This window comes from Pseudophryne corroboree, chromosome 2 (assembly GCF_028390025.1).
Source record: "Pseudophryne corroboree isolate aPseCor3 chromosome 2, aPseCor3.hap2, whole genome shotgun sequence".
Taxonomy (NCBI): Eukaryota; Metazoa; Chordata; class Amphibia; order Anura; family Myobatrachidae; genus Pseudophryne; species Pseudophryne corroboree.
The window spans coordinates 509,393,138-509,406,365 of record NC_086445.1 but is presented as its reverse complement, the minus strand read 5'-3'; the positions used below and the strand labels follow the sequence as shown (position 1 = coordinate 509,406,365).

General features: G+C 46.9%; 1 protein-coding gene across 3 annotated transcripts in view; it reads left to right on the top strand.

Annotated features, from left to right (window-relative positions):
- Positions 1–13,228, top strand: part of LOC135031779 (uncharacterized) — a 935,328-nt gene that overhangs the window by 135,638 nt on the left and 786,462 nt on the right. The window lies entirely within an intron of this gene.

Sequence of the window (13,228 nt, the reverse complement as noted above, 5' to 3'; positions counted from 1 at the left end):
TGTTGGAACGTCCAAGTACGTCCCATGCGCAGCTTCCGGGCTGATGAGTGCAAATTTTCCTCCAGTATTTTCTGATAACATGCTGCATTCATCTTGCTAGGGTATGTAAACCTATGAGCACAACTGTGTGTATATATATATATATATATATTTATATTTTTTATTTTTTTTTGTCTGTCGATCTATCTAGGGGTGGCGAGTGCTGTGTGGAGGGAGGGAAAGGACAGAGGGAAAGCTGAGGGGTAAGAGGGAGGAACATATGAAGTGGGAGCTGGCTGGACCCTCAGAACAGTAAATAGCCACACACTTTAAACGGGGTGGGGGTGGTCCCTGGAAGTGGTCGAGAAGGGCTGTGGGTAGGTAAGAGGTGGAGCAGCCAGAAAGGGGATTATCTCTATCCTGACACTGCCCGTGGTAAGCCTGGATGGCGGCTGCACTGTGCCCCTTGACCCATATCTATGGTGGGGAACTTCAGTAAAGTCTAAATTTATTTTTGTCACTCTTTGTACAGTAATCTCATTTTGTATGTGTACAACCTATGAAAGGGAAGTGCAACTGGCAAAATCAGCAGTTTTAGCATGTAAAAAATATTTGCAAGAATATCCAGAAATAAAGTATACACTTTTAGCTAGTCTATTTCTTTTATGCTAAACAAAACAGAAAGAAAAAAAATGAATCTTTTTGCTACCTCTGTAAGTGACTGATTTAATTACACACAAGCTGCCGCAGGAATTCATTAGCAGGATTTGTTTCTCACTCATTTTTGCTTGCAGCCCATAGAGGTACGAGCATGCCTGAGCTAACATGGGTGTGGTATGAAAAGTCGACACCAATATTTTGGCGGTCTAAATGTTGAATTAGATGTTAGGTTGTCTGGAAAAATGCTGATATTTACATGGTAGGCATGGCTAAAATGTCAACATGTTTTAATGTCGACATTTAACCTGTCAACACCATAATGTCAACATAGTTTTTTTCTCAACATTTTGGTGTCAACATATAAAATTTTGAACATGTCGACCTTAGTGGATGTCGATATTTTACGTTGCAAGATAACATCTATGTCAACAGTCTGAATGATGACATTCTGAAGTCGACATTCTGATGGATACTGCTACCATAATTGCTGTTATGTGCACAGATCACGTGAAGCTTGCTCGCATGTAATTAGCGCTTTTCCTAAGGGGCATATTTATTAACAATTTTATTTGACAAATCCCCCCAAAAATCATCTGTTTTTTAATGATTCCAGCAAACAGGTACACCTAAAATGTACAAAGGGATGAACACAGCTGACCTGGAGCTAAAATGTACTATTTTGTCAGAGCTGTGTCCCTGCAAAACATTTTTCTAATAAATAATTTCTTATTGTTGTGATCTGCATCAATAAGAAAGCATAATTATCTGGGCTTTAAGTGATTACAGATAAATATGCCCCAAGGCCATAACTAGCGGTGTATCAAGTGTCCCTTGCGCACAGTGCAGATTGCCTGGGGGCAGAACCAGCAGTCGCTGCAATGTCTTTTGCTGGGTCCACAACCGGGAAGTGGGGAGCCGCACAGCATCTCCTTGTACTCCTGGCAGTGCAGTTACTTCTTGGGAATTAACTCCTGCGGTCTATTGCTGTCTAAAAGTGTTATAAGTTTATATAGGAGGCCTCTATGGTCCATATAGAGATGCTTTAGTGGCGTGTCACTTGTGTATGGGCTCTACCATGGCATAATGTGTATAAGGGATTCTTTTGAGATGCAACTTGTAGAAGCGGCTCTCCTATGTAGTGTAATTTAAATACTGTGTGGTGTAATGTGATTTGAGATTATTCTGTGGACATGCCACTTCCCCATAAAGCTGTGTATTGGAGCTTCTCTGATTGGAAGATGATAAGTTACTGGAATATTAATGGAGTAGCAGAAGAAAAAATTGTGTGTGTTGAGGGGGAGATACTATATGACCACAAAATAAGGATTTAAGAGATCACAGAACACCTCTGTAAGAAACTTTTAGAAAGCAAGAACTAGTTTCCCCAAACTTTACAGAGATTTTGGTCTGGCTGATGATGAATTGCAAGGAGTTTATAAACCAGGTATGATTCACTGTGGCCTGTGCTGCTGGTGGCGCGTTGCTTTTCTAGTACAGAGCAATTTGGTATCACTTTTTGTTATATATCTGTAGTATCCTTTTATCTTGAGAATGGATAATAGTCACAAATTGTTTAGTAAGAAGACTATGATCAGTTGGAATATTTGTCATTTTTAGATCAGTGCCTTCACCATTGTAGTTTACAGTCTAAATTTCATTACACACAAAAGTGACGGGCTAACATGCAAACTCCACACAAATAGGGCCCTGGTTGTGAATTTAACTCATGTCCCCAATGCTATGAGACAGCAATATACTAACAACTGTACCCAGGGCCATCTTTTCGTATGGGCTCAATGGGCAATTGCCCAAGGGCCCCAGGAGTATAAGGGCCCTAGGCTGATAGCCGAGGGCCCCCTTTTTTCAGGGATACCAGATTTTTGAAAATCGGCCATGGGAAACCATAGATATCCATCTTCAAAGCAGTGATCCCCGTTCGAGCCTATTAATTGCTCTTCCCAGTCAGATATATCAGGTTCTGTCTGACTAATGGTGCCCATACACATATGAGATAATCGGTGCTATCCTTCGATTTCGACCACATCTGTGAGAGAAATCGAAGGATTGTATGCACATTTTAGGTACCTTGAGACGCGATGCGCGGGCACGCCGGTCGAATATCGCATCTCAAGATATTATGTGCTGCACATAATATTTCTCGCATCGCAGTGCGATCGCATGTGGTTTTAAACCCACATGAGATATATCGCACTGCGATGGGCACCCGCCAGAAGTGGCCAGAGGCCGCTCCCACTCGGCGGTGATGTGCCCATCACGTGATTACCATGCGATCTATTGCATGATCGCATGGTAACCACTTTGGCAGTTCAGGTGCGATTTGATCGCACCTGATCTGCTGGTGCGATGCCCCGCGATGTCGCGTCGCAGGGCATCGCACAAGTGTATGGCCGGCATAAGACTTTTTCTGAGGGTATATTCCAAAAGCTGGGACTCTCCACTTAGGGTGGACACTACCAGCTTGTCTCTGCTATGCCCAGAACCAGAGATATCAGCCTTCCAGCAGCTGGTCCTGCTTCAGCTATACACGCATGTATGCAGTTTTATATATTCGTCTGTGGGTTGCTCTGGCTCCTGAACTCTGACCCCCAAGTCCCCTGTACCTCCTGAAAGATGGGACTCTCTAGTCTTTTTATCCCATTGAAAGCCAAGAAATCTATTTCCAGGAACTGGATATATCTGCAGTCAAGCAAGCTGTGTAATCCTTCCCCTAGCGCCCTCCATCAACCCCCCCCCCCCCCCCCCCCGCCCGCCACGCCCCCGGAAAATTCTGAATATTACGTCCACTCCACTATTCATCCTCTCCCCTGCGTATTAAACACCCTCTACCACCTTGGAAGTCATGTACCGGGGCCCCTTTATGCAGTTCAATGCCCCCTTCTACAGTTTAGTGTTCTCCTTCCCACCCCATCTCCCACCTTCTGTACTGTAAAGGAGTAATTGGCTGAAATTACTGCTCCAGGTCCTACATACTAAGCGAAAGATAGAACACCCCCTACTGCCCGGACATCAAAGCTGCTGCTGATAGCACCCCCACCCCTATCACTGGAGGATAGGTAGGGGGCCCAGTGCATTGCTTTGCCCAGGAGCCTACACTGCTCTTACGATGGTCTTGACCAGAGGTTCTCAAACTTGGTCCTCGTGGGCCCACACAGTGCATGTTTTGCAGGTCTCCTCACAGAATCGCAAGTGAAATAATTAGCTCCACCTGTGGACCTTTTAAAATATGTCAGTGAGTAATTAATACACCTGTGCACCTGCTGGGTTACCTGCAAAATATGCACTGTGTGGGCCCACGAGGACCGAGTTTGAGAACCTCTGGTCTTGACTGTACCACCATGCTGCACATATATGGTGACTTATGTGTAGTGCTAATGAAACCTTATTATGAAAAGATAAAAGCTGTGTACTTAAGAAGTAAATATGAATGATTTTATATAGCAACCTTCTGGGTATACTGGTATTTTAAGGTATTAAGCTTGTGCAAACAGCGTTTCCTAACACAGGAGCCGGAAATGACTGTGGCATATTTGTATTCAGCATTTCCTTATTTGCTATCCTGCATATTTCACTAGTAAAAATTACTAATCAGCAAAGCACACAGTTAATCAAATCAAAGTTCACTCTATTATACTTATACTGCATTGATCCACAAAAGTTACTGCTGCTAAAAAAAATCTTTGATGATCCGATACAATAATTGTGTTTTCTAAGGATACAGCTAAATAATTGTTATCATTGAGGCCCAAAGGACCCTTAATATTTAATAAATCATCCACTGCCCCCTTCCTGTAGTCAGGGGCATAAATTCATACCAGATCAAGGGCCAGTCTGTTGAGTGTGTACGATTATTGAGGCATAACACCCCAGATATAAATTATTTGAGAAAGGTATTGGTCAGTCTGTAGCTGTAGTAGTTTTCTTAAGGCTAGTGGTCAACCATCCTGATACAGTACATTACATCATCATGGTCATCTGAGATGTTCCTAAATGACACCAAGTGCAGTTTAACATAGAATAATAATAGCTCAGATCAGCATGAGGTTTTAAGATCAAAACCTATGAATATCTACAGCTGTTATACACACAGCCACACACACACACACACACACACACACACACACACACACACACACGATATATACACACATCAGTGGCGCACACAGACACCCCCCCCCCCCCCCCGACTGACATTTTCTTTTTTCTTTTTTTTGCATCGGCCGATATGTTAAGCCCTGCCACCTTGTAGCAAAATGCAGCGATTCACGGGTCAATGGGAAGGGGGTGGGGCCAGCAAGACTTGATTCTGAAGGAATCATGTCTTATTGGCTCTGGCCCATCCCGGAAGACCCACAAATTGCGGCTTTTTGCCGCGAGGGGCAGGGCTTAACAACATAGCTGCGATGCGGGGCCTAATCAGTGGTACCCAGTCCTTCCTGCCGATGCTGCTTGATGGCTAAGGTGGGGATGGGGAGAGACAGAGAATGTGTATGTGTGTGTGATGAATGTATGACATATACTATATATATGTGTGCTGTGTGTGTTGAATATGTGACATATACATGTGTGCTAGGTGTGAGCGTATGTGATGAATGTGTAACATACATGTGTGCTATGTGAGTGTGTGTGTGTGTGTGTGTGTGTGTGTGTGTGTGTGTGTGTGTGTGTGTGTGTGTGTGTGTGTGTATATATGGAAACCTCCCATAAAAATCCTGCATTTGCCCCTGCACATAACCACATATATAAACACAGCCATACACACGCACATAGCCACTTATATACACACACACACAACCCTCTTCTCACTAGTGCTTCCCACACTGTGGCCACTACTGCCATTCTTGGACAGGGGAGGGGAAGGAAGGCTGGTTGGTTCATTTGTTCAGCGTGTGGGAGCCGAGCAGCGGCAGGCACACTGCCGACAAACTCCGCCTCCCCTTTTTCAGTGCTCATACGCTGCAAGTGGCTGGAGCACAGTGATGGAAGTGCACCAGAGACATTGGAGAAGGTGCCTCCTTAGGTTCGGTATGACATCCCAGCGGTTAGGATGCTGGCGGTCACATGACTGACAGCGGCATCCCGACAATGAAGATCCCGACATTGGAGGGAGAAGGTATTTTTACCCTACCCTACCCTAACCTTAACCCTCTGGGGGTGGCGGCTAGGGCTAACCGTCAGGGAATGGCAGCTAGGGCTGACCCCATAGGGAGTGTCGGCTAGGGCAAACCCCCCCCTACTGCCTAACCCCCTCTCCGGTATCCTAACCTGAACCCCGATACTTTTGGGATAACGGCTGTCTGTGTTCCGGCACCGGTCTCCTGAGTGGTGACGGGATTCCGGCGTCGGTAACATGAACACATCCTGCCGCCTTCACTGCTGGAGCCTGGTGACGACCAACTCCATTGTCTCTGGTACTTCCACCACTGCCTGATGTAGCTGTTGATCTTTAGTAATGCTTGTAGATGCTGTCTCTACAGTCTGTAGAGCCTTATATCAAGCACATTAATAATCTAATTATACATTTTTAATAGTAAACTTCCCTCCCCCCAAAATGAAGAGTTATGTGAACACCATGGTTTAATCCCACTGCGGTTTCTACTATTTGGAAGAGGAGAGATTAACAATTTTTGCTCTGTATTCCCATATAATTATTTACAAAAACTACACAGTCTGTACAACTCACTGACTCGCAGTGCTTAAACTCACCTATGTGCAGGGCCAGTGCAAGGGTGTTTGGTTCCCCCTGCAAACAGTAAATTTGCACCTTCCATATGTAAAAAAGGGACAGTACACGCCTTCAGCATGTGCCTCAAAAAGGGTTGTGGTCTTACAAGGAAGGGGTGTGGCTACACACTAGTACCCCCAATTCAAATTATGCCACACAGTAGCACAATCTTATTCACACTACACCACACACCTGATTCATATTGCACCACATAGTATTGTCCCTTATTCACGTTACGTCACAAAGTAGTGACCCTTATAGACGTTACTCTACACAGTAGTACCTCTTATACACAATGCCCACAGTAGTGCCCCTTATACACATAATGGCCACAGTAGTAGTGCCACACAATGCCCACAGCAGCAGTGCCCTTATTCACATAATGCCAACAGTAGTAGCGCCCCTTACACATAATGCCCACAGTTGTAGTGCCACACATCATTCCCACAGTAGTAGTGCCACACATAAAGTCCACAGATGTAGTTCTACACATAATGCCCACAGTAGTAGTGCACTTATGCATATGTCCACAGTAGCAGTTCCACACACAATGCCCACAGTTGCAGTGCCTTTTACACATATGTCCACAGTAGTAGTGCCCCACACTATACCCACAATATTAGTGCCCCATACACATAATGCCCACAGTAGTAGTGCCACACATAATGCCCACAGTTGTAGTGCCACACCTAAATCCCACAGTAGTAGTGCCACACATAATGCCGACAGTTGTAGTGCCACACCTGAAGCCCACAGTAGTAATACCACACATAAAGCCCACAGCAGTGCCACACATAATGGCCACAATAGTAGTACAACACATAAGGCCCACAGTTGTAGTGTCCCACATAATGCCCACAGTAGTAGTGCCCCTTACACATATGTGCATAGTAGTAGTGCCACACATACTGATCACAGTAATAGTGCCCCTTGCACATAACACCTGCAGTAGTATGTCTCTTACACACTGCCTACAGTAGTAGTGCCACACATAATGCCCACAGTTGTAGTGCCACACATAATGCCCACAGTAGTGCCCCTTACACGTAACGTCCACGGTAGTACTGCCACATATAATGCCCACAGTTGTAGTGCCAGACATAATATGTTAAATACTTTTTTGTTTATTTGCTGCTATTGTAGTATTGACTTTTTTATGTATAAAAATATTCTTTAAAATATTTTTGAGCGGAGAAGCGATCTTATTTATATCTGGAAGAATCATAGCGCAGTGATATTTATAATTTCTCTGACGTCCTAGTGGATGCTGGGAACTCCGAAAGGACCATGGGGAATAGCGGCTCCGCAGGAGACTGGGCACAACTAAAGAAAGCTTTAGGTCACCTGGTGTGCACTGGCTCCTCCCACTATGACCCTCCTCCAAGCCTCAGTTAGATTTTGTGCCCGGCCGAGGTTGGATGCACACTAGGGGCTCTCCTGAGCTTCTAGAAAGAAAGTATAGAATTAGTTTTTTTTATTTTCAGTGAGACCTGCTGGCAACAGGCTCACTGCAGCGAGGGACTAAGGGGAGAAGAAGCGAACCTGCCTGCTTGCAGCCAGCTTGGGCTTCTTAGGCTACTGGACACCATTAGCTCCAGAGGGATCGACCGCAGGCCCAGCCTTGGTGTTCGGTCCCGGAGCCGCGCCGCCGTCCCCCTTACAGAGCCAGAAGCAAGAAGAGGTCCGGAAAATCGGCGGCAGAAGACATCAGTCTTCACCAAGGTAGCGCACAGCACTGCAGCTGTGCGCCATTGCTCCTCATACACACTTCACACTCCGGTCACTGAGGGTGCAGGGCGCTTGGGGGGGGCGCCCTGAGCAGCAATAAAAACACCTTGGCTGGCAAAAATACCACAATATATAGCCCCAGAGGCTATATATGTGGTAAATACCCCTGCCAGAATCCAGAAAAAAGCGGGAGAAAAGTCAGCGAAAAAGGGGCGGAGCTATCTCCCTCAGACACATTGGCGCCATTTTCTCTTCACAGTGCAGCTGGAAGAAAGCTCCCCAGGCTCTCCCCTGTAGTTTTCAGGCTCAAAGGGTTAAAAAGAGAGGGGGGGCACTAAATTTAGGCGCAATATTATATATACAAGCAGCTATTGGGGAAATTTCACTCCGTTATAGTGTTAATCCCCACATTATATAGCGCTCTGGTGTGTGCTGGCATACTCTCTCTGTCTCCCCAAAGGGCTTTGTGGGGTCCTGTCCTCAGTCAGAGCATTCCCTGTGTGTGTGCGGTGTGTCGGTACGGCTGTGTCGACATGTTTAATGAGGAGGCTTATATGGTGACGGAGCAGATGCCGATAAATGTGATGTCGCCCCCTGTGGGGCCGACACCAGAGTGGATGGTTAGGTGAAAGGTATTAACCGACAGTGTCAACTCCTTACATAAAAGGGTGGATGACGTAACAGCTGTGGGACAGCCGGCTTCTCAGTCCGCGCCTGCCCAGGCGTCTCAAAGGCCATCAGTGGCTCAAAAACGCCCGCTCACTCAGATGGCAGACACAGATGTCGACACGGAGTCTGACTCCAGTGTCGACAAGGTTGAGACATATACACAATCCACTAGGAACATTCGTGACTTGATCCCGGCAATAAAAAATGTGTTACACATTTCTGACATTAACCCTCTAAAAATGGGTTTTTATGTTGGGGAGAAAAAGCAGGCAGTGTTTTGTTCCCCCATCAGATGAATGAATGAAGTGTGTGAAAAGCGTGGGTTCCCCCCGATAAGAAACTGGTAATTTCTAAAAAGTTACTGATGGCGTACCCTTTCCCGCCAGAGGATAAGTTACGCTGGGAGATATCCCCTAGGGTGGATAAGGCGCTCACACGGTTGTCAAAAAAAGGTGGCACTGCCGTTTTAGGAACGGCCACTTTGAAGGTACCTGTTGATAAAAAGCAGGAGGCTATCCTGAAGTCTGTATTTACACACTCAGGTACTAGACTGAGACCTGCAGATCGTGCTGCTGCAGCGTGGTCGGTGACCCTGTCAAACATGAGAACATATTAAAGACGTCGTCTTATATATGAGGGATGCACAGAGGGATATTTTGCCGGCTGGCATCCAAAATGAATGTAATGTCCATTCTGTCAGGAGGGTATTAGAGACCTGTCACTGGACAGGTGATGCTGACTTTAAAAGGCGCATAGAGATTCTGCCTTATAAGGGTGAGGAATTATTTGGGGATGGTCTCTGGGACCTCGTATCCACAGCAACAGCTGGGAAGAAATATTTTTACCTCAGGTTTCCTCACAGACTAAGAAAGCACTGTATTATCAGGTACAGTCCTTTCGGCTTCAGAAAAGCAAGCGGGTCAAAGGCGCTTCCTTTCTGTACAGAGACATGGGAAGAGGGAAAAAGCTGCACCAGTCAGCCTGTTCCCAGAATCAAAATTCTTCTCTCGCTTCCTCTGAGTCCACAGCATGACGCGGGGGCTCCACAGGTGTAGCCAGGTACGGTGGGGGGCCGTCTCAACAATTTCAGCGATCAGTGGGCTCGCTCACAGGTGGATCCCTGTTTCATTCAAGTAGTATTTCAGGGGTACAAGCTGGAATTCGAGTTGTCTCCCCCCCGCCGTTTCCTCAAATATGCCTTGCCGACAACTCCCTCAGGCAGGGAGGCTGCGCTAGAGGCAATTAATAAGCTGTATTCCCAGCAGGTAATACTCAAGGTGCCCCTACTTCAACAAGGACGGGGTTACTATTCCACACGGTTTGGGGTACCGAAACCGCATGGTTCGGTGTGACCCATTTTATATTTAAAATCCTTGAACACATACATAAAAAAATTCAAGTTCAAGATGGAATCGCTCAGGGCGGTTATTGCAAGCCTGGACGAGGGGGATTACATGGGATCCCGGGACATCAAGGATGCTTACCTGCATGTCCCCATTTACCATCCTCGCCAGGAGTAACTCAGATTTGTGGTACAGGATTACCATTACCAAGTCCAGACACTGCCGTTTGGACTGTACATGGCACCGAGGGTGTTTACCAAGGTAATGGCCGAAATGATGATACTCCTTCGAAAAAAGGGAGTTTTAATTATCCCGTACTTGGACAATCTCCTTATAAGGGCGAGGTCCAAGGAGCAGTTGCTAGTCGGGGTAGCACTATTTTGGAAAGTGCTACAACAGCACGGTTGGATTCTAAACAGTCCAAAGTCACAGCTGGTTCCTACGACACGTCTACTGTTCCTGGGGATGGTTCTGGACACAGACCAGAAATAAGTGTTTCTCCCGGAGGAGAAAGCCAAGGAGCTGTCATCTCTAGTCAGAGACCTCCTGAAGCCAAAACAGGTATCGGTGCATCATTGCACGCGAGTCCTGGGAAAAATGGTAGCTTCCTACGAAGCAATCCCATTCGGCAGGTTCCATGCAAGAACTTTTCAGTGGGACCTGTTGGACAAGTGGTCCGGTTCACATCTTCAGATGCATCGGCTGATAACCCTGTCTTCAAGGACCAGGGTATCTCTACTGTGGTGGCTGCAGAGTGCCCATCTTCAAGAGGGCCGCAGGTTCGGCATACAGGACTAGGTCCTAGTGACCATGGATGCCAGCCTTTGAGGCTGGGGGGCAGTCACACAGGGAAGAAACTTCCAGGGACTTTGGTCAAGTCAGGTGACTTCCCTACACATAAATATTCTGGAACTGAGGGCCATTTACAATGCCCTGAGTCAGGCAAGGCCTCTGCTTCAAAACCAGCCGGTACTGATCCAATCAGACAACATCACGGCAGTCGCCCATGTAAACCAACAGGGCGGCACAAGAAGCAGGATGGCGATGGCAGAAGCCACAAGGATTCTCCGATGGGCGGAAAATCATGTGTTAGCACTGTCAGCAGTGTTCATTCCCGGAGTGGACGACTGGGAAGCAGATCTTCTCAGCAGACACGACCTCCACCCGGGAGAGTGGGGACTTCATCCAGAAGTCTTCCAAAGGATTGTACACCATTGGGAAAGGCCACAGGTGGACATGATGGCGTCCCGCCTCAACAAAAAGCTATAAAAGATATTGCGCCAGGTCAAGGGACCCTCAGGCGATATCTGTGGACGCTCTGGTTACACCGTGGGTGTACCAGTCGGTTTATGTGTTCCCCCCTCTGCCTCTCATACCAAAGGTACTGAGAATAATAGGAAGGCGAGGAGTAAGAACGATACTCGTGGTTCCGGATTGGCCAAGAAGAGCTTGGTACCCAGAACTTCAAGAAATTATATCAGAGGACCCATGGCCTCTGCCGCTCAGACAGGACCTGCGGCAGCAGGGGCCCTGTCTGTTCCAAGACTTACCGCGGCTACGTTTTGACGGCATGGCGGTTGAACGCCGGATCCTAAAGGAAAAGGGCATTCCGGAGGAAGTCATTCCTACGCTGATTCAAGCCAGGAAAGATGTAACTGCAAAACATTATCACCGCATATGGCGGAAATATGTTGCTTGGTGTGAGGCCAAAAAAGGCCCCAACAGAGGAATTTCAACTAGGTAGTTTTCTGCATTCCTACAAGCAGGAGTGTCTATGGGCCTAAAATTAGGCTCCATTAAGATACAGATCTCGGCTCTGTCGATTTTCTTCCAGAAAGAACTAGCTTCAGTACCTGAAGTTCAGACATAGTAAAAGGAGTGCTGCATATTCAGCCCCCGGTTGTGCCTCCAGTGGCACCTTGGGATCTCAACGTGGTGTTGAGTTTCTTAAAATCACATTGGTGTGAGCCACTAAAAACCGTGGATCTAAAATATCTCACGCGGAAAGTGGTCATGTTATTGGCCTTGGCTTCGGCCAGGCGTGTATCAGAATTGGCGGCTTTGTCATATAAAAGTCCTTATCTGATTTTCCATATGGATAGGGCAGAATTGAGGACTCGTCCCCAGTTTCTCCCTAAGGTGGTATCAGCTTTTCACTTGAACCAACCTATTGTAGTGCCTGCGGCTACTAGGGACTTGGAGGATTCCAAGTTACTGGACGTAGTCAGGGCCTTGAAAAATTATGTTTCCAGGACGGCTAGAGTCAGGAGAACTGACTCGCTGTTTATCCTGTATGCACCCAACAAACTGGGTGCTCCTGCTTCTAAGCAGACTATTGCTCGCTGGATTTGTAGCACAATTCAGCTGGCGCATTCTGCGGCTGGACTACCGCAGCCAAAATCTGTAAAAGCTCATTCCACAAGGAAGGTGGGCTCATCTTGGGCAGCTGCCCGAGGGGTCTCGGCTTTCCAACTTTGCCGAGCTGCAACTTGGTCAGGGGCAAACACGTTTGCAAAATCCTACAAAATTGATACCCTGGCTGAGGAGGACCTGGAGTTCTCTCATTCGGTGCTGCAGAGTCATCCGCACTCTCCCGCCCGTTTGGGAGCTTTGGTATAATCCCCATGGTCCTTTCGGAGTTCCCAGCATCCACTAGGATGTCAGAGAAAATAAGATTTTACTCACCGGTAAATCTATTTCTCGTAGTCCGTAGTGGATGCTGGGCGCCCATCCCAAGTGCGGATTGTCTGCAATACTTGTACATAGTTATTGTTAACTAAAGGGTTATTGTTGAGCCATCTGTTGAGAGGCTCAGTTGTATTTCATACTGTTAACTGGGTATAGTATCACGAGTTATACGGTGTGATTGGGGTGGCTGGTATGAGTCTTACCCGGGATTCAAAATCCTTCCTTATTATGTCAGCTCGTCCGGGCACAGTATCCTAACTGAGGCTTGGAGGAGGGTCATAGTGGGAGGAGCCAGTGCACACCAGGTGACCTAAAGCTTTCTTTAGTTGTGCCCAGTCTCCTGCGGAGCCGCTATTCCCCATGGTCCTTTCGGAGTTCCCAGCATCCACTACGGACTACGAGAAATAGATTTACCGGT